Source organism: Chiloscyllium punctatum, chromosome 48, assembly GCF_047496795.1.
Source record: "Chiloscyllium punctatum isolate Juve2018m chromosome 48, sChiPun1.3, whole genome shotgun sequence".
In the NCBI taxonomy this organism is placed as follows: domain Eukaryota; kingdom Metazoa; phylum Chordata; class Chondrichthyes; order Orectolobiformes; family Hemiscylliidae; genus Chiloscyllium; species Chiloscyllium punctatum.
In genome coordinates this window covers 39,153,771-39,180,484 of record NC_092786.1, presented here as the reverse complement: position 1 = coordinate 39,180,484, position 26,714 = coordinate 39,153,771, and the positions used below count along the sequence as shown (strand labels likewise).

Genomic DNA, 26,714 nt, shown 5'->3' with positions numbered 1-26,714 from the left:
TCTGGGACAAGATCCTGTGTGTGCCTTCACTACATGAACTTAAACAGTTCAAGACACAATTCACTATCACTGTCACAAGAGTCAGTCGGGATAAAAAAAACAATTAAACTAGAGTTGACAGTATAGTGTACAAAATAACTTCAGCCCTGTCTTATCTAAGTTCAGTGGAGCACAACTTATGACCAATGCAGTTGATGTTCATCCTAACTAACTATCTTATATTTCACCACCGAAGTTTCAGCCAAAGATGTTTATCAAGGACACACTTTTCAAAACCACAGTCAAATTATAAGGCAAAGAAACTATGAACCAATATTTTAACATCTATATTGCTGACTGAAAAAATAGAGATGCATTTCAAAGTTGTCCTCTTATTTCATATGAATACACTGAGAACTAGTCATTTGGATACAGAACTGACTCAAAGGTAGAAGACAGAGGGTGGTGGTGAGGGTTGATCTTCAGACTGGAGGTCTGTGATCAGTGGTGTGCTACAAGGATCAGTGCTGGGTCCAGTACTTTTCATCATTTATACAAATGATTTGGATGTGAGCATAAGAGGTATAGTAAGATAGTTCGCAGACAACAAAATTGGAGGTGCAGTGGACAGCAAAGAAGGTTACCTCAGAGTACAACGGGATTCTGATCAGATGGGCCAGGGGGCTGAGAAGGGGCAGATGTTTCGATAAATGCAAGGTGCTGCATTTTGGGAAAGCAAATCTTAGCAGGACTTATACATTTAATGGTAAGATCCTAGGGAGTGTTGCTGAACAAAGAGATCTTGTAGTGCAGCTTCATAGCTCCTTGAAAGTGGAGTTGCAGGTAGATAGGATAGTGAAGGCGGTGTTTGGTATACTTCCCTTTATTGGTCAGACTACAGGAGTTGGGAGGTCATGTTGTGTCTGTACAGGACATTGGTTACACCACTTTCGGAATATTGCATGCAATTCTAGTCTCCTTCCTATCGGAAGGATGTTCTGAAACCTGAAAGGGTTCAGAAAAGATTTATAAGGATGTTGCCAGAGTTGGAGGATTTGAGCTATAGGGAGAGGCTGGACTGTTTTCCCTTGAGTGGCAGAGGCTGAGGGGTGACCTTATAGAGGTTTATAAAATCATGAGGGGCATGGATATGATAAATAGACAAAGTCTTTTCCTTGGGGTGGGGGAGTCCAGAACTAGACGGCATAGGCTTAGGGTGAGAGGGGAAAGACATAAAAGACACCTAAGAGGCAACTTTTTCACACAGACAGTGGTGTATATATATGGAATAAGTTGGAAGAGGAAGTGGTGGAGGCAAGTACAATTACAACATTTAAAAGATATCTGGTTGGGTATATGAATAGGAAGGGTATGGAGGGATATGGGCTGGGTGCTGGCAGGTAGGACAAGGTTGGGTTGGGATATCTGATTGATATGGACAGGTTGGACCGAAGGGTCTGTTTCTATGCTGTACATTTCTATGACTCTATGCCTGCCAATTCAAACCTTCAGTACTGATTCCTATGTTATTTGTGCCTTTTCACTCACATGACTTGATAATTCAAACATTTTAGCATATCCAAGAACTATGAATTAAGAGCATCATATAAAACAGTGTAAGATTGATACATGTGATCTATTTTTAAGGGGATGTTAACCCTGTATGCCAGAAAAGCAAGAAACCATTAGTTGATGTTTACCTCAGAACTTGGAGAACTTTTTTTTAAAAACAGATTATAATTAGTCAAACGTTCAACATTACGGACTGTCGAGACCATCTTGGATTGAAATAAGATTATATATTCCAGAAAGCAGCAATAAAAAGTCAATACAATTTCAAATTCAGTTGACTTTGTGGTTCTACATTTGACCCTTAGGTATGTATAGTTTATTATGCTACTGCTGCAGCCGATACAGCTGGGTTGCAACCTTTATTCTTTCTTGACTTCAATCAAATTTCTACAACTAGACATTGCTTCAACTCTGCACAGATTTCACTGTTGGAAAAAACAATTTGACAGTGACAGATATAGCCAGTAGCAAAATGTGCCACATATAAAAATAAATTCTCATATTTGGATGGAAGCTGCCTTTATTTACAATGCCTGCAGAAACATTAAAATGTGTATACATTCAAAGATGTTCACAAATACTGCTGGATAAAAAATTATTACCTATAACTTTTAAGATGCAATCCAAGAACCTCCAATTATTCTCCATCTAGTCCTTCTAAATGGACTTGCTGTAACTTTTCTGAACAATTGCATATTTGAATATTTCAGTAATTCAGGAAAGTTGTATAAATTCACCAAATATTTGTTTTCATGCTTGTTTAGGATTCAGTGTTAATCTTCCTGCTATAAGATTGAGTTTTTCCTTTCAGGATTTCAAAAGTAGAAAACACGCACAGACAAATAAAGATTGTAAATTAATTAATGCCAAGTTAACATTGCTAGAAAGCAACATTTGTTGCATGCAATTCATCATCTTCTTGAACTGCTACAATGCATGTGGCCCAGACAGAACCACAGTGCTATTATGGAAAGTGTTGCAGAATTTTCTGACCCGGCAACACTCCAGAAATGGAGATTCATTTCAAAGTCAAGATATTGGGGGTCTTGGGGAGGGAATTCAAAGGCATTGGTACCCAATTAGTCTATTGCCCATTTCCTTCTAGATGCAAGAGGTCACAGTTTGGAAAATGCTATCAAAGGAGACTTGATGGGTTGCTGCAATATCTGTGTATAATGCACACTGCTGCCACAGTGTGATGGTGATTGAATGTTTAAGGAGATAGTTAGGGTGTCAATCAAGGGATTTGTTTTGTCCTGGATGATGTTAAGCTTCTGGAGTGTTGTTGGAGCAGCACACATCCAGGCAAGTGAATTGTGTTCAATCATATTCTTAATTAATGTCAGTATGTTTTGGGAATGCATAGGGCGAGTTTCTGACATGGTCCCTGATGCATAGTATTTATATGACAAGTCCAGTTAAGTTTATGATCAACAATAATCCCAGAATACTGATGGTGAAGGATTCAATGATAGTACCAATACATGCCAAAAGAAGTGGCAAGATGCGCTTTTACTCGTTATGAATATTTCTGGACACTTATCAGTCCAAATCTAAATGTTGTCCAGTTCTTCAGTGCACATATTTCAATATCTGAGCTGTATGGGGCATTGCACGCTGTTTATCAACAAAGTCCTACTTCAGAATACAAACTTCACTGTCCAAAATGGCACAATAAACATTATTTCAGTCAAAGCTGTGAAATTATTGGAGGAGAGGAAAATGTATTCTTAACTGTTAAATTGTACCCAGCCAACGTCCTAGCCGAACCAAATTCAATACATAAATGACAGAAAAAAAGCAAAGTACAAAATGAAATTGAAGCAAAGAGGCCTCAAAATAGCTTCATTAAAGAAAGTTGATTACAACCCATAAATTTCGATGGGGACGCTTCTAACCAACTAATTAGAAGCAACATCTCTTACCAAGCAACCTTTACATGGGCAATGCAAGTAATGCACTCGTTTCATATTCACATTGCACAATTTTTGATAGGCCCACTGCAGCATCCATCACATGCCAGGATAATATTCCCTTACATCTTGACTCAGGTTGCCAATGATCATCCTGGTCAAATCTTTAACCTGACTTTCTCTAATCTCTATCTTCTCCCGTCACTTTTTTTCAATAGTGCAGTCCCTCAACCCCAGCTCTGAAGTGCTGCCCTTCATTCAGATACATTTCATAATTCCCAATGTAGACAATGCACTGTTTGTTGCCCAGCATCCTTTCCTTTCCGACTCCGTTTGAAATGCTTAAAAACAGAATCATTTACAAAATTCAGGTGCAAGGAAAACTTATACTGCACAAATCAGTTTTTGATTTAAAAAACATGTTTTATATTTAAAACGGTAGAAAAAAGATTTTTATTTTAGGAGAATGCAAGAAATCAGTATTTTACAATTTAACAAGTAAGTATAAGATTTCCAGGATGGTGGCAGAAGAGTGGGTTGTTTTCGGCCTCGGTGCTTGTATTCCCATTCATCTGGCTGGCGACATTCTTTTTTTTGTTTATTCTTTTCTCTTTTGGATCAAAGTTAATCTTTTCTTCGTTCCTGCGGCTGCGATGGGAGAAGGTTGCGAGGGCCTGCCGTGGTGGATCCGTATATCCCTGCTTCGTGATCATAATGGCCATAGCTTTATTGAAGACTTCATCATCAGTGGGTCTGGTCTGTTCTTCTTGGCGACAATGCAGCAGTTTCAACGAGGGCTATAGCGGTGGTGGCATAGTGGTTCCAGTTTGTTCCTCGTGGCTGTAGCAGCAATAGAACATAGAACATAGAAAAAATACAGCGCAGTACAGGCCCTTTGGCCCTCGATGTTGCGCCGATCCAAGCCCACCTAACCTACACTAGCCCACTATCCTCCATATGCCTATCCAATGCCTGCTTAAATGCCCATAAAGAGGGAGAGTCCACCACTGCTACTGGCAGGGGATTCATGAACTCACGACTCGCTGAGTAAAGAATCTACCCCAACATCTGTCCTGTACCTACCACCCCTTAATTTAAAGCTATGCCCCCTCGCAAAAGCTGACTCCATACGTGGAAAAAGGTTCTCATGGTCAACCCTATCTAAACCCCTAATCATCTTGTACACCTCTATCAAGTCACCCCTAAGCCTTCTTTTCTCCAATGAAAACAGCCCCAAGTGCCTCAGCCTTTCCTCATACGATCTTCCTACCATACCAGGCAACATCCTGGTAAACCTCCTCTGCATCCGTTCCAGTGCCTCCACATCCTTCCTATAGTATGGCGACCAAAACTGCACACAATACTCCAGATGCAGCCGCACCAGAGTCTTATACAACTGCAACAGGACTCCAGAACTCAATTCCTCTACCAATAAAAGCCAGTACGCCATACGCCTTCTTCACCACACTATTTACGTGGGTGGCAACTTTCAGAGATCTGTGTACATTGACACCAAGATCCCTCTGCTCATCCACACTACCAAGTATCCGACCATTAGCCCAGTACCCCATCTTTTTGATACTCATACCAAAGTGAATCACCTCACACTTACCCACATTGAACTCCATTTGCCACCTTTCTGCCCAGCTCTGCAGCTTACCTTTATCCCGCTGTCACCTGACACATCCTTCCTCACTGTCAACAACTCCACCGACTTTCATATCATCCACAAACTTGCTCACCCAACCTTCTAGCCCCTCTTCCAGGTCATTTATACAAATGATAAACAGCAATGGTCCCAAAACAGATCCTTGCGGGACACCGCTAGTAACTGCACTCCAAGATGAACGTTTACCATCAACTACTACCCTCTGTCTTCTTCCAGCCAGCCAATTCCTAATCCAAACCTCCAACTCACCCTCAATGCCATACCTCCATATTTTTTGCAGTAGACTACCATGGGGAACCTTATCAAACGCCTTACTAAAATCCATATACACCACATCTACCGCTTTCCCCTCGTCCACCTCCTTAGTCACCTTCTCAAAGAATTCAATAAGGTTTGAGAGGCACGACCTGCCCTTCACAAAACCGTGCTGACTATCCTTGATCATATTATTCCTATCCAGATGTTCATAAATCCTATCCCTTACAATTCTCTCTAAGACTTTGCCCACAACAGAAGTGAGGCTCACCGGCCTATAGTTACTAGGGTTATCCCTACTCCCCTTCTTGAACAAGGGAACCACATTTGCTATCCTCCAGTCTTCTGGCACTATTCCTGTAGACAACGAGGACATAAACATCAAGGCCAATGGCTCTGCAATCTCCCCCCTTGCTTCCCAGAGAATCCTAGAATAAATGCCATCAGGCCCAGGGGACTTAGCTATTTTCACCCTTTCCAGAATTTCCAACACCTCTTCCCTACATACCTCAAAGACATCCATTCTAATTAATTGTGACTCAGTATTCACATCGGCAACAATATCCTGTTCCTGAGTGAATACTGACGAAAAGTATTCATTCAGTGTCTCCCCAATCTCTTCAGCCTCCACACGCAACTTCCCACTACTATCCTTGACTGGACCTATTCCTACCCTAGTCATTCTTTTATTCCTGACATACCTATAGAAAGCCTTTGGGTTTTCCCTAATCCTACCAACTAAGGACTTTTCATGTCCCCTCCTTGCTGCTCTTAGCTCTCTCTTCAGATCCTTCCTGGCTATCTTAGAACTCTCAATCGCCCCAATTGAACCTTCACGCCTCATCTTTACATAGGCCGCCCTCTTCCCTTTAACAAGGGATTCCAATCTCTTATTAAACCACGGCTCCCTCACACGACCCTTTCCTCCCTGCCAGACAGGTACATACTTATCAAGGACACTCAATAGTTGCTCCTTGAACAAGCTCCACATATCAATTGCGCCCTTGCCTTGAAGCCTACTTTTCCAAGACACGCATCCTAAGTCGTGCCTCACTGCATCATAATTTCCCTGCCCCCAGCTATAACTCTTGCCCTGCAGTGCACACTTATCCCTCTCCACCACTCGAGTACAAGTCACCGAATTGTGGTCACTGTCCCCAAAGTGCTCACCTACCTCCAATTCTAACACCTGGCCTGGTTCGTTACCAGTTACCCAGTATGGCCTCACCTCTTGTTGGCCTGTCTACATATTGTGTCAGGAAACCCTCCTGCACACATTGGACAAACACCGACCCATCTAACGAACTCGAGCTATAGCTTTCCCAGTCAATATCAGGAAAGCTAAAGTCCCCCATAACAACCACCCTATTACTTTCACTCTTCTCCTGAATCATCCTCGCAATCCTTTCTTCTACGTCTCTAGGACTATTAGGAGGCCTGTAGAAAACTCCTAACAATGTAGCGGCTTCGGGCAGTGTCTGAAGTGGCAATGGCTTTAGCGTCAGTGACTTGGTGGGTCCAATCCGTCTCTCCCTCCTTCCAATGATGGTGGTGTAGTAGTTTCTGTCAGCTTCGGCAGTGCAGCATTGTATGGCCGGTCTGGAAATTTTTGCTTTGGCGGCCTTAAAGTGGCTTTGGCAACAGCCTCCCATAACCACTCCAGAGACCCAGGAGCCATGAGGGAAGAAATGATGAACACTGTCCTAATTCTGTCTCAATTATTTATTTTTATGATTTCTGTAATTAAAATGGTGCGAAATTGTTGTGACTTAAACACATTTCACTGTATTTTCATAAATACAAGTAACAATAAATTGCTATTCTAAGATGTTTTCCTTGAGGATACCAGCTGAGGGACTGCAAATAAAAACACAATGAAACTTCAATGCATTAGGCAATGAAGGATTACTCAAAGTCAATTTACACAAAAAAAATTCTAACTTTTTTTTATAAACCATCCAACATACATTCTCTATGCTTTTAGTGAATTAATAAGATTGATATGGTTTGTATATGCAAATCATTATTTGAAATGCTACCAACTTGAATTATCGCAAATGTGTTTTTTTGCAATTACCAAATGAACTTGTTACATCAACATTTTTGCACAACACACAATGTTCACATCTGAAGCTTTATTAGCGCAGACTAAAATACAAACTTTCTAGAGTTTCATACAACTGATCCTGTGTAGCTCTGTGTACCCTACAAGAGAGAAAGCAGCACACAATTTGACTATTCATCAAATCCAAGAGCCAAAATGCACCTATATGAAACAAATCTTATAATATTTTAACTTACTTCTTTCCACCAAATGTATTGCAATACTTTAAAAAATGTTACCACCACCAGGATTCTTTAAAGGTGGCATTCTGCAAGATCAGTTCTTTCAAATATGATGGGCACTTTTATTTGATCCAAATAAATCACACCATTCTGGTTTGTTCCACACATTTGTTCATTTTTAAATGCAATTGTTCATTGGATGTCAGATCAGCAGTAAACTGGAGAGGGGGAGGACAATGACTCATCAGGATAAGTCATCACAGTTAAATACCCAATGATTCATTGTTTACTCAATATAATACTTTGTCTTCCTCACAGTTTAAGTACCACCCACATAGTCTCTGTGGTTTAGAAACACAACTATCGATAAAAATTTCCAAAAACAACCAAATAGAAGCTGAATAACAATGTATCGTAATGTTTCACTCTTAAAAGAAAAACATTCATAAGGTACACGCACATGCAAAGGAGGAGGAGCGAAGGGACAAAGGAGGTGTGGCACACACATGGGAAAGTGGGTTAACAACAAACAGATGGTAAAGAGAAATAAAGGAATCTGCATGGGAGGGAGGATACATGACAAGAAAGACCAAGCAGAGTCTGGGAAACACCTGTGACCAATGCTACCTGACAGATTCTGCACCTGATCAAATAATGACAATTACTGCTCCCTACCACAGCTGTTAGCCGAAAGGAGGAAAGCAGCTTCTCCAGGGAATACCAAAAAACAGTAGACACCTGCTGCATTGACTGTGCACAAAACATTAACTTGATGCTGAACTTTGATAAGCCTTAAGGCACAATTGGAATACCAGACCAATAAAAACAGACGAGGTATTTATTTTTCTTGTTATTCAGGTAGCAAAACATAGCTACGATTTAGGTTTCCTTGCTAATGTATACAAACCTTGGGCAATTTAAACCCACCACACTTTCTGTCATCTCTAAATGACTACATAATTCAATTTCCTGGTAACCCATTATGTCTCATCAGAAGAAAATGAAAAACAGATGAGTGTAATTTCTCAGTGTGAACAAAACTCATTTAGTGTTATACTTCAGAGCAGAACTATATTTTGCCCAGTAGATTCTGAACAGCAGCTGAAACCCACAGCATTAACTTGGATTTTGCAAATGACAACACAATCTTCCTTTCTTCCACAACATAGTTCTACTCAAGCTAAACTACAACATTTACAACACATAGTTCCCATCCATTACTTACAATGGTCTCATGCATCAAATAAAAAGTACTATGCTGTATAATCTTTCTCCATCTTTGATTATATGTAAGTAAAAAATCAAGTATGCTGTAAGGCTTAGTATCACAAATCATTGACAGTCTGCATAACCCTGTACCAAAGTAAATGCTATCATGTATAGACATTGTTCGCATTTAGCCTTATACCAGGACTAGAAATTTTCACCGCACCTCTTACATTCAAAGCCTGGCTATTTCAGTACTTGAGGATTATTATTGGCACAGCACACAGTGAGACTGAGTGAACATTCACAATAACACTTTTGTTAATGAAAAGACCAGCAATATGATCTTGAATATCATTCCTCATTAAGGTAGAGGCACCAGTATACTAAAACAATAAGATTTTATTGCACAAAGACGACATTGCAAATTTCATATGTCATCCCTGAAATCTACTGTTATTTTTAAAAGGCATCAGAGGTTTCCCAAATTTCTCGAAGATGCACACTCTACATATGAAAACAATCTATAAGGGTACTTGGAGACATTACAGTCTTCAGGATTTTAAGTCAGTTGTTTAGTTTAAGCACTTAAATTGGCTTTTAACTTAACATTACTGCTATGAGGAAATTGGAAATTAAATAGGCAATGGAGAAAACTAGAGTCATAAAGTGTGGTGCTGGAAAAGCACAGTCGGACAGGCAGCAGAGGAGCAGGAGAATCGATGTTTCAGGCATGAGCCCATCATCAGAAATGAGGCTTGTGGGCCAAAGGAGCTGGTAAATGGGAGGAGGGTGGGGGGAGGCAGCTGGGAATGCGATAGGTAGATGAAGGTGGGGGTGACAGTGAAAAGTCAGAGAGGAGGGTGGAGCAGATAGGTCGGAAGGAAGATGGACAAGAAGGACCGTTCAAAAGGGTGGTGCCAAGTTGAAAGGTTGGGATAAGATGGAGGGAGAAGAAATGGGTAAACTGGTAAATTCCACATTGATCACGTGTGGTTGGAGGGTCCCAAGGAAGAAGACAAGGTGTTCTTCCTCCAGGTGTCAGGTGGTCAGGGTTTGGTGATGGAGGTGGCCCAGGACCTGCATGTCCTTGGCGGAGTGGGAGGGAGAGTTAAAGTGTTCAGCCAAGGGGCGGCGGGGTTGGTCAGTGCAGGCGTGCCAGAGATGTTCTCTGAAACGATTCCACCACCACTGGGCTTACTTTTTCCATCAGGACCCCCGCTCACCCTCCGAGGACCCTTTCTCATGCCTCCGACACATCCTATCCATCTGCTCACCATGTGCTAGCCTGTTACCGGCCCTCGATCTCTTCATTTCCAACTGCCGCCGTGACAGAGACTGTTTCAACCTGTCCACCACTCTCACCCACTCCAACAACTCACCCTGGCAACACGCAGCCCTCCACTCCCACTCCAACACCAACATCACCATCAAACCAGCAGACAAGGGGGCACTGTGATAGTTTGGCACACTGACCTCTACACAGCTGAAGCCAGGTGCCAACTCAGGGATACCTCGACCAGGTCCTCACTTCCCACCATCAAACCATTATCTGCCAGACCATCCACAACCTCATCACCTCTGGGAATCTCGCATCTCCAGCCTCCAACCTTATAGTCCGAGAACCTGCACCGCCGATTCTATCACCTACCCAGGATTCACAAACTTGACTGCCCCGGTCGACCCACTGTCTCAGCCTGCTCATGCCCCACTGAACTCATTTCTATATACCTTGACATCGTCCTGTCCCCCTTAGTACAGGAACTCCCCATCTACACTAGGGACACCACCCACACACTTCACCTGCTCCATGGCTTTCGTTTCACCAGCCCCCAACGCCTTATCTTCACCATGGACATACAGTCCCTGTACACATTTATTCACCATGACAAAGGCGTCCAAGTCCTCTGTTTCATCCTCTCACGTTGACCCAAGCAGTACCCTTCCACTGACACACTCATTCGACTGGGTGAACTGGTCCTCAACAATTTCTCCTTCCAACCCTCCCACTTCCTCCAGCCCAAAGGGGTTGCCACAGGCATCTGCATGGGCCCAGCTATGTGCCTCTTCTTCGGGTACTTGGAACAGTCCATCTCCTGTAGCTGCACCAACAGCATTCCCCACCTTTTCCTCCACTACATCAAAGACTGGATTGGCGCTACCTTGTCCTCCTACAAGGAGGGTGAACAGTTAAACAACTTCACAAACATCTTCCACCCCGACCTCAAGTTCACCTGGACCATCTCAGATACCTCCGTCCCGTTCCTGGACCTCTCCATTTCTGGCAATCAACTCAATATAGATATCCACTACAAACCCACCAACTCCCACAGCTATCTGAACTACATCTCCTCCCACAATGCCTCCTGTAAAAACGCTATCCCTTATTCCCAATGCCTCCGCTGAACCCCCCCCCCCCGATCCTCACCTTCCCCTCCACCAACCTTCAGGTAAATCGCATCTTCCTCTGCCATTTCTGCCACCTCCAAACAAACCCCACCACCAGTGGGGCCTCCCTCCCCACTTCAATATGCATTTCAAAGAAACCATTCCCTCCGCAATTCCCTTGTCAGGTCCATACCACCCACCAACCCACCCTCCCCTGCCACCACAAGTAGTGCAAAACCTGTGCTCGTATCTCCCTCCTCACCTCCGTCCAAGTCCCCAAAGGATCCTTCCACATCAGACAGAAATCTACCAGTACTTCCACACACATCATCTCCTGTATCTGTTGCACCAGATGTAGTCTCCTCGACACTGGGGAGACAGGACACCAGGTTGCGGGTCATTTCAGAGAACATCTCTGGCACACCTGCACTAACCTACTCCACTGCCATGTGGCTGAACACTTCAATCCCTCCTCCCACTCCATCAAGGACGTGCATGTCCTGAGCCTCCTCCATTGCCAAAGCCTAACATCCAATGCCTCATCTTCCACCTTGGGACCCTCCAACCACACTGGATCAATGTGGATTTCACCAGTTTCCCCATTTCTCCTCCATCCACCTTATCCTAGTCCCAACGGTCCAACTTGACACCACCTTCTGGAATGGTCCTACCTGTTGATCTTCCTTCCAACATATCTGCACCACCCTCCTCTCTGACCTATCACATTCACCCCCCACCTTCATCTACCTATCGCATTTCCAGCTGCCTTCCCTCCAGCTCCACACTCCCCCCCCCGCCCCCACTGTTATTCCTGATGAAGAGTTATGCCCAAAATGTCAATTCCCCTACTCCTCTGATGCTGCCTGACCAGCTGTGTTTTTCCAGCACCACACTTTTTGACTCTGATCTCCAGCATCTGCAGTCCTCACTTTCTCCTCATGGATAAAGCTAGTCAAACCATGGTATATATACTGCTTTATGTATTCTATGTAAAGATCAAAATTTGCCTGTCCATTAATGTTTTAATGATTGCTAACATGAAGGAGATTTGTTAATCATTCTGGATAATCCTTATTTCTCCTCGTACCAAATCAATCTACAGTCAACACGAGTTTGTTGGAAGAAACCTCTTTTGCTCAGCTGATATAGTAAAAGCTAGTGGATCAAAATTTGGTATTTATAAAGCTAATTTTGGTTTGATGGTCTGAAAAGAACCTGTCACCAAAATTGCAAAAGTCATCAGGAAGGTTGGATATCATCATTCTTTCTAAATCAACCATATGTGGTGCTGAAACTATGAAGAGATCTTTGATCTGTTCCAAGACAAGCCCATTGCAGTTTCTAGCAGTATTTAAAATCAGTGACAATCCAGAAAAAAGATTACAAGCCATTTATTAAAAATGAAAATAAACGTCTTGTGTCTAATTTACAGCCACAGAAGTCCAAAGTACATGCCAATTAGATTACATTCTTTGAACTCATTGCACCTTTCAAAATCAAACGTAGTTAAAATTGCAAACAGTAATAATTGTTGCTTCACTGGAATTTCCAGCACTTTTCTAAACTTATGGTGCAATCTTAAAGCATAAATCAGAGTGCACAATTTTCAAATGTACTTTTATGGTTTACAACATGCACAAAGTAATCAGTTGACAAATTATTACTTACTGGTGTCAAACAGTGGGAAATAGATTATATTTCAAGAAGGTATATTTTAATGACTCAAAACTTTGGTACGGGAACATTTTGAGAGCGATTCTTTGAGTGCAACCAAGAATGTTTTCTTAAGCAATTTGTTGTGTCATAAACAATGATACAGAGCTATATCTGGCTCTGGGTGACGAAGCAAACTTATTAAAGAATACTCGAGAGATATTGCCTCAAAATTAATTAGGTCTACGGTGAAAACTGATCAAGAAAAAAATGCTAAGCATAACTGGATTGGACTGAAAATAGGAGAAAGTGAGGACTGCAGATGCTGGAGACAAGAGTTGAGAGTGCGATGCTGGAAAAGCACAGCTAGTCAGGCAGTATCCAAGAAGCAGGAGAATGGACATTTCGGGCATAAGCCTTTCATCAGGAACTGATAATGAAGGATTATTTTTTGTCACCCAGATATAGCACTCCATCTTTGTTCATGATAGTTTTTAAAAATTAATCACAGGATCAGGGTGTCACTAGCCAGGCCAGCATTTATTGACCACCCCTAATTGCCCAGAGAGTAATTAACAGTGAACCACATTGCTTTAGGTCTGGAGTCACATGTAGGCCAGACCAGGTAGGGACAGCAATTTCCTTCCCTAAAAGGCATTAATGAATCAAATTGGTTCTTCTAAAATTTGACAATGATTTCATGGTAATCATTATACTCTTTAATTCCAGATTTTCACTGAATTTACATTCCAGATCCCTGGAACAATACCTGGGTCTATGGATTTAAAGTCCAGTAATAATACCACCAGACCATTGCCTGCCTGAAATCTAAGAGCTGTGCACTACTACAGCACAATGCTTCACATTCATCCCACAATGCCACAGAACTGAAAGCTAATATTAAACATGCACAATGAAGAAAAAGGTAATTCCAGTTCAAAGAACATTGGAGAAGACAGCAAAAAAAAAAAATCTTTTTAAGTTACACGTTAATTCATAATTTCAAATGAGGTGCATATAAAGAGCAACAGCTGTGTTCAATAAATTCTTCACTCCAAATGGACTCTGGAATCTGCAAGAGCTACTGATTTGAATAGTGATAAATTAGGGTGCAAGTTTGATAACTACACTATTAGCTACAGAAAATGCATGGCATTATGAGACTGACATAAAAGAAAACATATAATGCAGTAAATTAGAGCCAATCTAATTATATAAACTGCATTACTACAAGTGATGGAAAAGCCTCGCATAATAAGCTTAAATTAATACTTCATACAACTTCAAGTTGACTTCCTCTTGAAAGAATCTTGGGAGTTCTGTTAAGGGCAGAAATAACCTGATTCATCAATGACCTCAGCAAGAAATACTTTACAAGTTCTGCATCATACTCAGCTGTAATGTTCCAACAACTGTTTATTGACAATCACAATACAAACACGAGCATGAAGAGCCTTCCACATCCATCAAAGTTTTACCTGCACATCCACTAATATCATTTATTGTATCCGTTGCTCCCGATGCTGTCTCCTCTACATTGGTGACTGGGCGCCTCTTGGCAGAGCGCTTTAGGGAACAACTCCGGGACACCCGCACCAATCAACCACACCGCCCCGTGGCCCAACATTTCAACTCCCCCTCCCACTCTGCCGAGGACATGCAGGTCCTGGGCCTCATTCACCGCCGCTCCCTCACCACCAGACGCCTGGAGGAAGAACGCCTCATCTTCCGCCTCGGAACACTTCAACCCCAGGGCATCAATGTGGACTTCAACAGCTTCCTCATTTCCCCTTCCCCCACCTCACCCTAGTTCTAAACTTCCAGCTCAGCACTGTCCCCATGACTTGTCCGGACTTGTCCTACCTGCCTATCTCCTTTTCCACCTATCCACTCCACCCTCTCCTCCCTGACCTATCACCTTCATCCCCTCCCCCATTCACCCATTGTACTCTATGCTACTTTCTCCCCAACCTCCTCTAGCTTCACTCCACGCTTCAGGCTCACTGCCTTTATTCCTGATGAAGGGGTTTTGCCCGAAACGTCGATTGCGAAGCTTCTTGGATGCTGCCTGAACTGCTGTGCTCTTCCAGCACCACTAATCCAGAATTTACTCCTTTATCTGCATCACTAAAACAGGTTTGCTGATCATTACCACAATGTGGCTATGCTGTGAACAAATTACTGCTATTTGTCCTGAATTACAACATTGCTCAAACTACCAAAGTAGTTATTTGGCTCTAAGGCACTTTTGCATGTCCAGAGTTTGTGAACAGCACTATTTAAATGCAAGTTCATTCTTTGTATGAAAAACAGAAAGAGCAGCACCAATGGATTCTGTTGGGATAATTATTGTACAATACTCAACTAAAGTAGAAGTGCAAAAATTTACACAGAACAATGATCATGTAAATAAGCTTTCAAACATAAGGAGTTACAACTTAAACGATTCAAAGAATAATCAAGATTGAAAAAGAAATTTAGTCCACTGAAGCTCACTCTTTCATACAGTAACTCATCCATCACTGTAGGTAAATATAAAACGAAGAACTAAAATTAAGAATTTGTCATTTTTAAAAGAACAAAATCTGCAATGCATACATAAACAAGTTACAAAGCTATTATGAGTTTGCTGACTCAATTCTTTTTAACAAAGTAAGCAGTTGGTTGGATTACAGTGTTATAAATCTATTGCAATTCCCTAAAATGCAAAGATGCAAGTTGTATTGAATTAACAGGAGACATCAAGTACGTAAACTCTGCATCACACAATTGTCCTTTTGGGATTTAAAGCAGCATAAAAATACTCCCTCAGCATTCACATGATTTAGCAAAGAAACCCATTCAGCAGACGTGAAAGTCAACCAATACCAGAATTGTTGGATATGGATTACTGACTTGCAAGAAGAAACAGTTTTCATTGATAGGTATTAAGATACTACTTATTTAATTTTTTTGAGGATTTATATTTAAAGGATTGTGGATAGTGATTCATTTGAAAAGTCTGAATAGACACGTACACCTTTTTTTAAAAGGAAGAAATAATAAAAAGATCATTGGAGTATACTTTTTAAAAAGTCACTTCTTGGAAGTCAGATGTCTTAAGCTAACTGGAATCAATTTGTGGGCGGCACGGTGGCACAGTGGTTAGCACTGCTGCCTCACAGCGCCAGAGACCCGGGTCCAATTCCCGCCTCAGGCGACTCTCTGTGTGGAGTTTGCACATTCTCCCCGTGTCTGCATGGGTTTCCTCCGGGTGCTCCGGTTTCCTCCCACACTCCAAAGATGTGCAGGTCAGGTGAATTGGCCATGCTAAATTGCCCCTAGTGTTAGGTAAGGGGTAGATGTAGGGGTATGGGTGGCTTGCGCTTCGGCGGGGCGGTGTGGACTTGTTGGGCCGAAGGGCCTGTTTCCACACTGTAAGTAATCTAATCTAATCAAATCAATCACTGGAAATCTCATGCCTGCGTTTGTGGCTGTCAGGACTTGGGTTTTGGTATCATGCTGTTTAAAATTGAGAGCGAATGAGGGAAAGCCTGCTCATCCACTGCCTTCCTGAGAAAGTCTTTTTTGGAGGTCTAGTGCGAGAATTAAAACCTTTATCCAGTTCTTGTCTTAAAAAAAACCTTTGAAGTCTCTGTGGTACCTGAATGAACTGCATCTGCAAAGTATCAATTGCCTGTACATAGTGACATTCGCCTTCGAACGCCAGAACACTGAACTGAAAGCCCCTTTATCCAAGTTAATCTTGGCAGAGAAAGTGTTTTTTTTGGGCTACCATGCATAGTGTTGGGCTATTTAGAAGAATAGGCATTTGTACTTCCATGTTTCAGACAGAGTAATTTTTTTTAACTAAAAACTTAGTTTAGTTCGGAAAGTTAATCAATAGATCTTTGTCTTCCAAACGTAATCCAGGTAAACACATTAACATGTTGCTGACTGAATAAATATTTAAATATGTACTGTAATGATAGAGGGGTTAGGTAAAAAACAGTGCACTCCTTTAGCCTTAGTCATAACACAGATTGTGGATTGAGCTTAAATACATTAGTTTCCTATTAATGGCGATAAAGGCATTTTAAGTAAACAATTATTCATAATTGTAAAAAAGCCCATATAACCAAAACAGACTAATGCTAATGTATAGCACAACCATAAATTTACAAGGCTGAATGAAGGTAGTTGCATTGCGACGAGTGACTTGTCACAATGCAAGCTCAAAATTGTCTGATGAAATTGGAGGTTCCAAACTATTTTTTAAAGCTTATCACAGGCAAGGTAAACAATATATTGGCACACAGAGGACGATCCTAAATATCAGATCTTCTGCAAAACAGAAACAGTGGGAACAGGGATGGAGATAACAAGTCTTTCAACCCATGAATTACGAATTTAATTGCCTAAGTTCCAGAGTAATTGTGATTCATTAGAAAGTATGAGCCCAAGTTTCCAGTTAATTCTCATGTTAATTCTCTAATTGGCTTATAAACTGACATGGCTGTCCTTTTCCAATTGCATTGTTCCAGTAAAGTTCAACATAAGTTTTCAATTACGCACTTTACAACTTTCTGGATGCCGATTTCAATAATTTCCAAGGATAAACTCTGCCTGTCATTTTATTTCCTTCTCGAGTACGTTCCAGTTTTTCCCCTTGTCCATCAGCAAACTTGAGGCATATATTTTGTTTCTTCAATTCATTTCTTGACTCATCTCCAATCTCTTGAAACAGAAACAGAAATTGCTGAAAAAGCTCAACAGGTTTGACAGCATCTGTGGAGAGAAATCAGAGCTAACATTTTGGGTTCTGAGGAAAGGTCACTTGACCTGAACATTAACTCTGATTTCTCTCCATAGATGCTGCTAGACCTGCTGAGCTCTTCCAGCAATTTATGTTTATGCTTCTGATTTACAGCATCCATAGTTTCTATTTTTCGGTTTTTCCAAACTGTTTATCTCTGGAGGACTTTGCTGAACTTTAACTTTTCTAAAGTTCAGTCTCTCTTGCACTTCCACCTTATCAGAGACCTTGCTTTTTCAATGTTCTACCCATCCATTGCTCAAAGTCTTCTAAAATCATTACCATTTCCCAGATCTGGAGAAACGTCGTTTCACTCTCGACATTCTCCATCGATCACAAGTTTGTGGACTTGATTTTGCAAAGTCCAGCGGCCTGCTTCTGTACATACATATTTCAATGAGGTTCTGCAACTGATAGTTAAGTGTCTTTAAAAAAGTTTTTACAAGTTGTCCAATTGCCTAACAACTGAAATGCAGGGAAATAAAGACTAAGAAATCCAAAAGTCAATGTGTTGGTGTACCAGAGTGCTGAAGTGGGAGACCAAAGTGTTAAATTTTCTAGTAAGAATTTTGAAGATCCTGCTAGAAACAGACTAAGGAATTTAACATTTGCTTTGAATTTAAAGTAACAGTGAATCTAGATTGCAGTTCCTTCTTGGTATCTCAGGAAGAGATACCATTTAAAGAAAAAGCATTTAGTTCATATGTAGAAATTCGGTGGAAGGAAACCCATTTCAGCTATCCCAGCCTGAGCAAGAAGTCTTGTTGTACAGTTAGTGGTAAATCTTCCATGGGGTTTTTGATTCTCAAGGACATTGCTGGGAAAAAAATTTGAAGAATACAAGTTTGAAACGTTTCCTGTTGTTCATAATGAAAACTTTCCAATCTTTTCCTCTAGTGTAATATAGTTGATGTTAATCTTTGTTGCATAGAGTCATAGTCTTAGAGATGTACAGCATGGAAGCAGACCCTTCGGTCCAGCTTGTCCACGCCAACCAAATATCTCAACCTAATCTAGTCCCACCTGCCAGCACCCGGAGCATAGCCCTCCAAATCCTTCCTATTCATATACCCATCCAGATGCCTTTTAAATGTTGCAATTGTACCAGCCTCCACCACTTCCTCTGGCAGCTCATTCCATACCTTCTGCATGAAAAAGTCGCCTCTTAGGTCTCTTTTATATCTTTCCCCGCTCACCCTAAACCTATGCCCTCTAGTTCTGCACTCCCCCAACCTCGGGAAGAGACTTTGTCTATTTATCATATCCATGCCCCTCATGATTTTGTAAACCTCTACAGGGTCACCCCTCAGCCTCCGAATCTCCAGGGAAAACAGCTCCGGCCTGTTCAGCCTCTCCCTACAGCTCAAATCCTCTAACCCTGTCAACATCCTTGTAAATCTTTTCTGAACCCTTTCAAGTTTCACAACATCTTTCTGATAAGGAGGAGACCAGAACTGCACGTAATATTCCAACAGTGGCCTAACCAATGTCCTGTACAGCCGCAACATGACCTCCCAACTCCTGTACTCAATATTCTGACCAATAAAAGAAAGCAAACCAAACACCTTCTTCACTATCCTATCTACCTGTGACTCCACTTTCAAGAAGCTATGAACCTGCACTCCAAGGTCTCTTTGTTCAGTAACACTCCCTAAGACCTTACCATTAAGTGTATAAATCCTGCTAAGATTTGCTTTCCCAAAATGCAGCACCTCACATTTATCTAAATTAAACTCCATCTGCCACTTCTCAGCCCACTGGCCCATTGGATCAAGATCCCATTGTAATCTGAAACCCTCCTGCTTAATTTAAGTCAGCAACACAGAAAAGGTTTATCCCATGCAGTAATCTGTGAAAATTCAAGAGGCCAAGAACTATTTAAAATAAAAATTAATAACTTCATTTCTTAAAGTATAACAGAGAATAATCAACCAATTATTTACAACTCCTTCCTCTAACTTATCTTTTACCTTCCCTTCTATAATACTAGTCTGATAAAAACCCCCAATTAAGATTTACCAAAAATTCAAGTATTCAAAACCAGCCAGCTGTCAAATCTTCTATGTGGATCTTCCTATGTCTTCTTTTCTTCTTCTTAGGGATTGACAAAGGTACCTATTAAGACTGCTATTTTTCAGGCAGCCTCCACATGCTGGTGGTGTGGCAGTTCTCCTCCCAACTGTTCAATTTTCCCTGATCTTATACCCCTAAAGCATCAGATTGTCACTGGCTTTTAAGACTGTCAATATACTAAATTCAAACTTGATATGTTTGGGGTACAATTTAAACTGATTAGCCTAATTTGAATCGTTTTTTGTCTCCAGGCAACCAACTACCCTAGCTGCTGGACCACACACTACATTGGTAAAAGCAATGACTGCAGACGTTGGAAACTAGATTCTGGATTAGTGGTGCTGGAAGAGCACAGCAGTTCAGGCAGCATCCAAGTAGCTTCGAAATTGAAGGGCTTTTGCCCGAAACGTCGATTTCAAAGCTACTTGGATGCTGCCTGAACTGCTGTGCTCTTCCAGCACCACTAATCCACACACTACATTGTATCTTGAGAACACTTTGTACCGTCAGGTAGTTCTGCTAGCTTTTAACTTTCTTAAAGGTACAGTACACCCACATCTTCATAACATCTTGTTTATGAAAATTTCATTCTCTGTTAAAAGAACAATTACAGACACTTGTGGAAGTTTCCAGTAGCTGATCTCTATGGTTTAAAATAATGTTGGGGTCTATCAAGCCAGACCTCAATCTGGAATGTGGCGAGCGCAGTATTAACATCATAACAACAAAGAGAAAATGTTGGAAACGTTCAAACATCAAGCAGCATCTAGCAAGAAAGAAATGCAATTTGTGATTTAGGTTGATGGCCTTCTTGTCAATTCCGATATTGCCAGTATTTTTTGCTTTTACTTCATATTTCTTGCATCGACGATATTTTGCTTTCATTTTTATAAACTTCAGTTTTATTCTCAGCTCCTGTCAGCTCTCCTAGTCATGCATCATCTGTTATCAAAGTGCAGTAGGATGTCCCCCATCCAAGCTGGCCTGAACATACCGCCTGTGCCATCTGTTAGGTACTATGCAAGAATGACACTGGAAAACCTAGATTTCTCTCCTGTCACAAAAAAAATCTCCTTCACATCTGGAAAAACTTAACTTGCACTCTTGCTATAATGCATTAGTAATGCATCATTTCTTAGCGAGATTAAATATCTTTCGCCATGTAACTTTTTAATATTAAAATTTTCATACTTTTCTTTTCCTTCCCGGTTACATAATACAAAAGCCACCAACTACAATGGTATACCAGCTAACCTGGAATCTTAACCATGTATTATATGGATTAATAATCCATGACTGGTCAGAAAGAGCATGAATTTAGCAGGTTAAAAATCAGACAATATTAGCAGAAGACAGATGACATGAATGTCTCAATAATTCTCATATTGTGTTCTCAACAGAACACAAAGATACATTGGTACATTAGATACTCAACCGCACTGATCCTGTTCTGACATTCAGTCCAATTCACTTTCAATGCTCAGACCTCTACGTGGTTGGGCAGCTTCATTTTCCTTATTACTGCTTTGTATTTTCTTGCAGTGATTTTCTCACCAACCTTCCTCCTCTCACAGTAATGACTCTTCTGTAAATTATGAATCCACAGATGTTGTGACTCCTCCAATACCATAGTCAACATTCATGCACAAGCCTGAACAACTGTACAATTTTTACCCAAGAGAAAGATGCGCTTTGTAAAACAAAGAAATAATGTGTATGAATGAAATGTATACTGCTCAGGTGACAGGTAAAGAGCAATTAGATGAGAATAACTGCTCACTATTCATTATAGCCTTCTCAAATATCTAGCTTCAGTCCAGGAGTCTGAAACACTAAGCATCTCATGAGAGCTACATCAGCATCATTCCAAAGATTCTAGGTGCTCAGGAAATTATCAAGCCATCTTAGTATTCTGTCTGAACCAGTTCCTGTTAATTTGGGTTAAATCAAGACAAGTTATTATCCCTCTATTACAGAGACAGAGCATATTCACAATACGTGTAAGCGGTTTTACGAAGAGAGGGCAATTATATTTCTTTTCATTATGTAACACAACACAGTATTTACATTTCCCAAAGTATTCCACTCTACCACAAACCCTAACCATTTTCTTTAGAAGAAGACAGAAATCTTATAGAGGTTTACAAATTTATGAGGGGCATGGATAGAATAAATAGGCAAAGTCTTTTCCCTGGGGTCGGGGAGTCCAGAACTAGAGGGCATAGGTTTGGTGTGGGGGGGGGGATATAAAAGAGACCTAAGGGGCAACTGTTTCATGCAGAGGGTGGTATGTGTATGGAATGAGCTGCCAGAGGAAGTGGTGGAGGCTTGTACAATTGCAACATTTAAGAGGCATTTGGATGGGTATATGAATAGGAAGGGTTTTGAGGGACATGGGCCAGGTGCTGGAGGATGGGAATTGATTGGGTTGGGATATCTGGTTGACTCTATGACTCTAAGTCAGAAACTTGCATGGTTTCATAACTTATTTTAAGTTCAGAGAGCAAATATATTGCAAGTTTCTGGGTGTATTGCATCCTTTTTTTGTAAATGAAGAAAGATTGTGATCAGAGGTAGAGATCAGTCTGTTTCAAAGCCCACAAAGTAAACAGCTTGAGCAGGCTTGCAGTTCTTTTCTAAGGTTGGAACAATCGAAGCAACCTGAATGGGTGGGGTCAAGCTCCCACAGAACCAGGACTTTTAGTTATAGTCTTTCAGTACCAGTTGTTGCTGGAGCCTCGAAGCGATGTTTGGAAGCTGCAGTACATCTCTCCCTGCTATTCCCTCCTTCACACAAAGCTTTCTCTTGATGTTTTTCCTCCTGGCCTGGAGAACTGCCTAGAGACAATGTATTTTACTAAACTTACCTTTGCTTAGGGTGTGGTTATGGATGTTACTTTAGAACATAGAAAAGTACAGCACAGAACAGGCTCTTTGGCCCGCGATGTTGTGCCGAGGTTTGTAACAGTTAATTAGTGGTAGTTAATATATCTATTATTTTGTTAAGCATTTTGATAGCGTTGCAGTGAAGCAGATTCTTTTCTTTTTATTTTGTCTTGATTTTAACAGCAGTGTAAAATTAAAATGTGATTTGTTTAATGTCTAGTAGTTTGACCAATTAAATTATATTTGGAATGCAACATCTTACTTTTAAAATAAAAAATAAGATAGGGTCTAGACTATCTCCTGAATATATTTTGAGGAGGTTTGGTCTGGTCCAAATGAATAGTCTGGAAGAGACAAAAAAACTGCAGATGCTGGAATCCAAAGTAAACAAATAGGAGGCTGGGAGAGCACAGCAAGCTAGGCAGCATCAGGAGATAGAGAAACCAACATTTTGGATATGAACCCTTCTTCAGGACTAGCTGTGGGGATAGGAGGAGCTACAGATAAAGAAGGTGGGGGGGGGGATGTGAAGAGTGTAAGGGAATGGCGAGGTAGTGATCGATGGACACATAGTGGGTACCACCTGGCTGGTCGATGGGAGGGATGAATCTGGAAGGAAAGGTTGGTAGGTGGAATGGAAAGGAGGAGGCAGGGCTAGAAAGGGAGCTGAGGTATTTGAAATTAGAGAACTCAATGTTGCGTCCTCTGGGTTGTAGGCTGCCCAGGTGGAAGATAAGGTGTCGCACCTCCTTTGTGGACTGATTCACTGCAGCAATAGAGGAGGCCGAGGATGGACTCCCCAAGGGGGAGTGGGAGGGGGAACTGAAATGAACAGGAACTGGGAGGTCAGGTTGATCGGTTCAGGCCAGGCAAAGATGCTCGGCGAAACGGTCATCTAGTCTACGTTTGGTCTCACTGATGTAGAGAAGACCAGATGCTGTAGACTAGATTGGAGAAGATGGAGGTGAACCTCTATTTCACCTGGAATAACTATTTGAGGCCCTGGATGAAGGTGAGGAAAATGTTGTATGGGCAAGTGTTGCATTTTTTCAGTTACAAGGAAAGTTACTGGATGGGATTGGAGTTGTGGGGAGCGTGGCATGAGCCAAGATGTGGCGAAGGGAACGGTCCTTGTGGAAGGCAGAGAGGGGTGGGGAGGAGATGACGTTCTGGGTGGTAGGGTCTAACTGGAATTGGCAAAAGTGTTTGAGGATGAAATATTGGTTGCAGAGACTAGTGGGGTGGGAATTGAGGACAAGGAGGGAAGCCTATTTTTATTATGTTTGGGGGGGGTTTAGAGCAGTGGAGTAGGGAACGGTGTGTGGTGGAGGGCTATCGAAATGACATGGTGGAACATTGCTTAAAATAGGATGATATCTGGGATGCTTGGAAGTGGAACATCTCTTCGTCAGAGCAGATACGATAGAGATCAACCAGATCATCTACCATCTCCACTCCACTCCACCCCTCACCCCGCTCTCTTTTTCTATAGCTCCCCCTATCCTCCCAATCGAGTCCTGAAGAAGGGTTGATGCCCAAAACATTGATTTCTCCAGCTTCTGATGCTGCCTGGCTTGCTATATTCTTCGAGCCTTCTGTTTGAATAGTCTGGAAGAAATTGGCCTGTACCAAACAATGTTGAAAAATATACAATGAAGCAATGTTTAAATATTTTATGGACATCTCTCTTTGACTGTGAGCCACAACCCAAGGACTCTCCCCAAGTAATAAAACAATTATTCCAGATGAGCCTCATGCTTAAATCATCAAAAACAAGATCACAGGAAACCTATTATGCTTTCTTATCTGATATCAACATGACTTCCTGCAAAAATAATACAATGTAAAATAGCTGATTAAATGCTGTTATGGCCTCTGTTTATGATCAGAATTGTTGGTCCAATATTCAGTCTTCAACAAACGAAAATTTTCTCTGCTTAAGGACTGGGAAGATCAAAGCTAGTAAGTTCAGTTCTATCACAAACTACATACATTGCTAACAATTCCATCCATCGGCCCAGGCACTATCTCAGAGTGAACTTGGATGGTCACAAACTTAGCATCATGTCAAACTTTCAGTTCGGTTCCTTGCCTTCTTTATCACAAAGAAGGTCAAATCCCATCTTCAAAGCTGCCCATCCTGGTCCAGTCTCTCTGTTGCAGCCTCACTCACCCATGTCTCTCTCAACTTCACACTACCAGTGATCTCTGGTCAGCCTCCCATCTTCTGGCCTTCTGTAAATTTTAGTTGATAAAAACTATGTTGTCTGTATCTGGTACTGCGGATATATCATCTGGTCCTCCCTGACCTACTGTGACTATTTATTACTTTGACTCAGCCTTACAGTTCCATCCCTCATGTTTAAACTTATACTTTGTCTTATCCATTTCCACCTCCAAACCAATCTTTCAAATCAATTTTTGCAATAAAGGCCCTCTGAAGGAGATAAAAATTGCCATTTCTGGCTAGAAATAGCTGTGAATAGATCAGCCTTGATTTTTGCAATCTTTCTGCATGTTGCCATCATTGAGGATAGAGATGTTATCAGAGCTTTCCCCTGCATTGTTTAGATTTTTTTTAGATCTTAGATTAGATTACAGTGTGGAAACAGGCCCTTCGGCCCATGAAGTCCACACTGACCCACCGAAGCACAATCCACCCAGACCCATTCCCCTACGTTTACCCCTTCACCTAACACTACAGGCAATTTAGCTTGGCCAATTCACCTAACCTGCACATTTTTGGATTGTGGGAAGAAACTGGAGCACCCGGAGGAAATCCACACAGCGATGGGGAGAATGTGCAAATTCCACACAAACAGTTGCCTGAGGCGGGAATTGAACCCGGGTCTCTGGCGCTGTAATTGCCCACCATCATTCAAGATCTGATTCATTGGTTGTCATGCTCTATTTAATACACACAGTCCAATGTTGCATCTACAGAAAGTCAGCATCTCTAACTTAGATATGTCTGATGTTGCTCCTGAGCAGACTCTTCTATATTCCTTGTTGAACTCAAGTTTGACTTAGATTGATGGCAATGCGGAAGTGAGGGATATTCCAGGCCAAGATCACAGGTTATAGTTGAATATCATTCTGCTGGTACTGACAGTCCACAGTGACCCAGGGATTTCTTGGAAGTTCAAGGATTGTTCTGAACTATTCCATTTAGCCGCACAGTAGAATCACACGTTAAAGAAGCATGCAGACTTATAAAGACGGAATGGCAGGCACTCCTGCCAAGAGTTGACAGATATGTGAATTTGCAACAGATTGGTCAGGTCAAGGTCATTTAGGGTTTTCCCTCCTGTCACTTCTCTCACCAACTGCTGCAGGCCAAGACTGGCAACTTCATCCTTTAGGACCTGACCAGCTCTGTGAGGAGTGGTGCTACCAAGCCATGTGGTTGTGCAACTTCAAACTCCACCCACAAAATAGTACGTGCCACTTACACCCAGGCATGTAAAACATGCAGGGGCACTGATGCATCAGCAGGGTGATGGGTTGTAATCATCAGATTTCATTGCCCAAGCTTAACCTGATGCCTTGAGACTTGATGAAACCAGAAGTTCATACTGAGAATTTCCAGTGTCACCAAATTCATAATACTTGACTGCAACTTCTGGTGGGTTTGTGCTGCCAATCAGACGGTCCTAGGTGTTAACTTAAAAGGTATAATTCTGAGAGAGTTGGGCAGCTCTCCAAGCTTTGGCACAATTTTCCAGATGCTTATGAGGCTAAAGGTTGTGTCATTCCATCCTTGAATATGGTACAACTAACTACTGACTTTAAATAGTTAATGATTTTTAAATGTTTATTACATGCTGACCAAATGGAAACTAAAGAAAGCATGTTGTTAATTCTGATTCAATGAAAAGACAAAGCATGAGAAAAGCTTCTGGCAAGAAATTTAAGATCTTCTGGATATGGATTTACTTATAATACTTATTTTACTGTGGCTGCAATTGCAATGTTGAGATCAACAGAAGAGGCCATAGGCATATAATTACTGTCTATGTTAAGTTTTTTTAAGCACAAA

The 26,714-nt window shown here is 41.4% G+C and overlaps 1 protein-coding gene across 8 annotated transcripts in view; it reads right to left on the bottom strand.

Annotated features, from left to right (window-relative positions):
• The window catches only part of tcf12 (transcription factor 12), a 342,285-nt gene that overhangs the window by 194,480 nt on the left and 121,091 nt on the right, over positions 1-26,714 (bottom strand). The gene's annotated exons all lie outside the window — the stretch shown is intronic.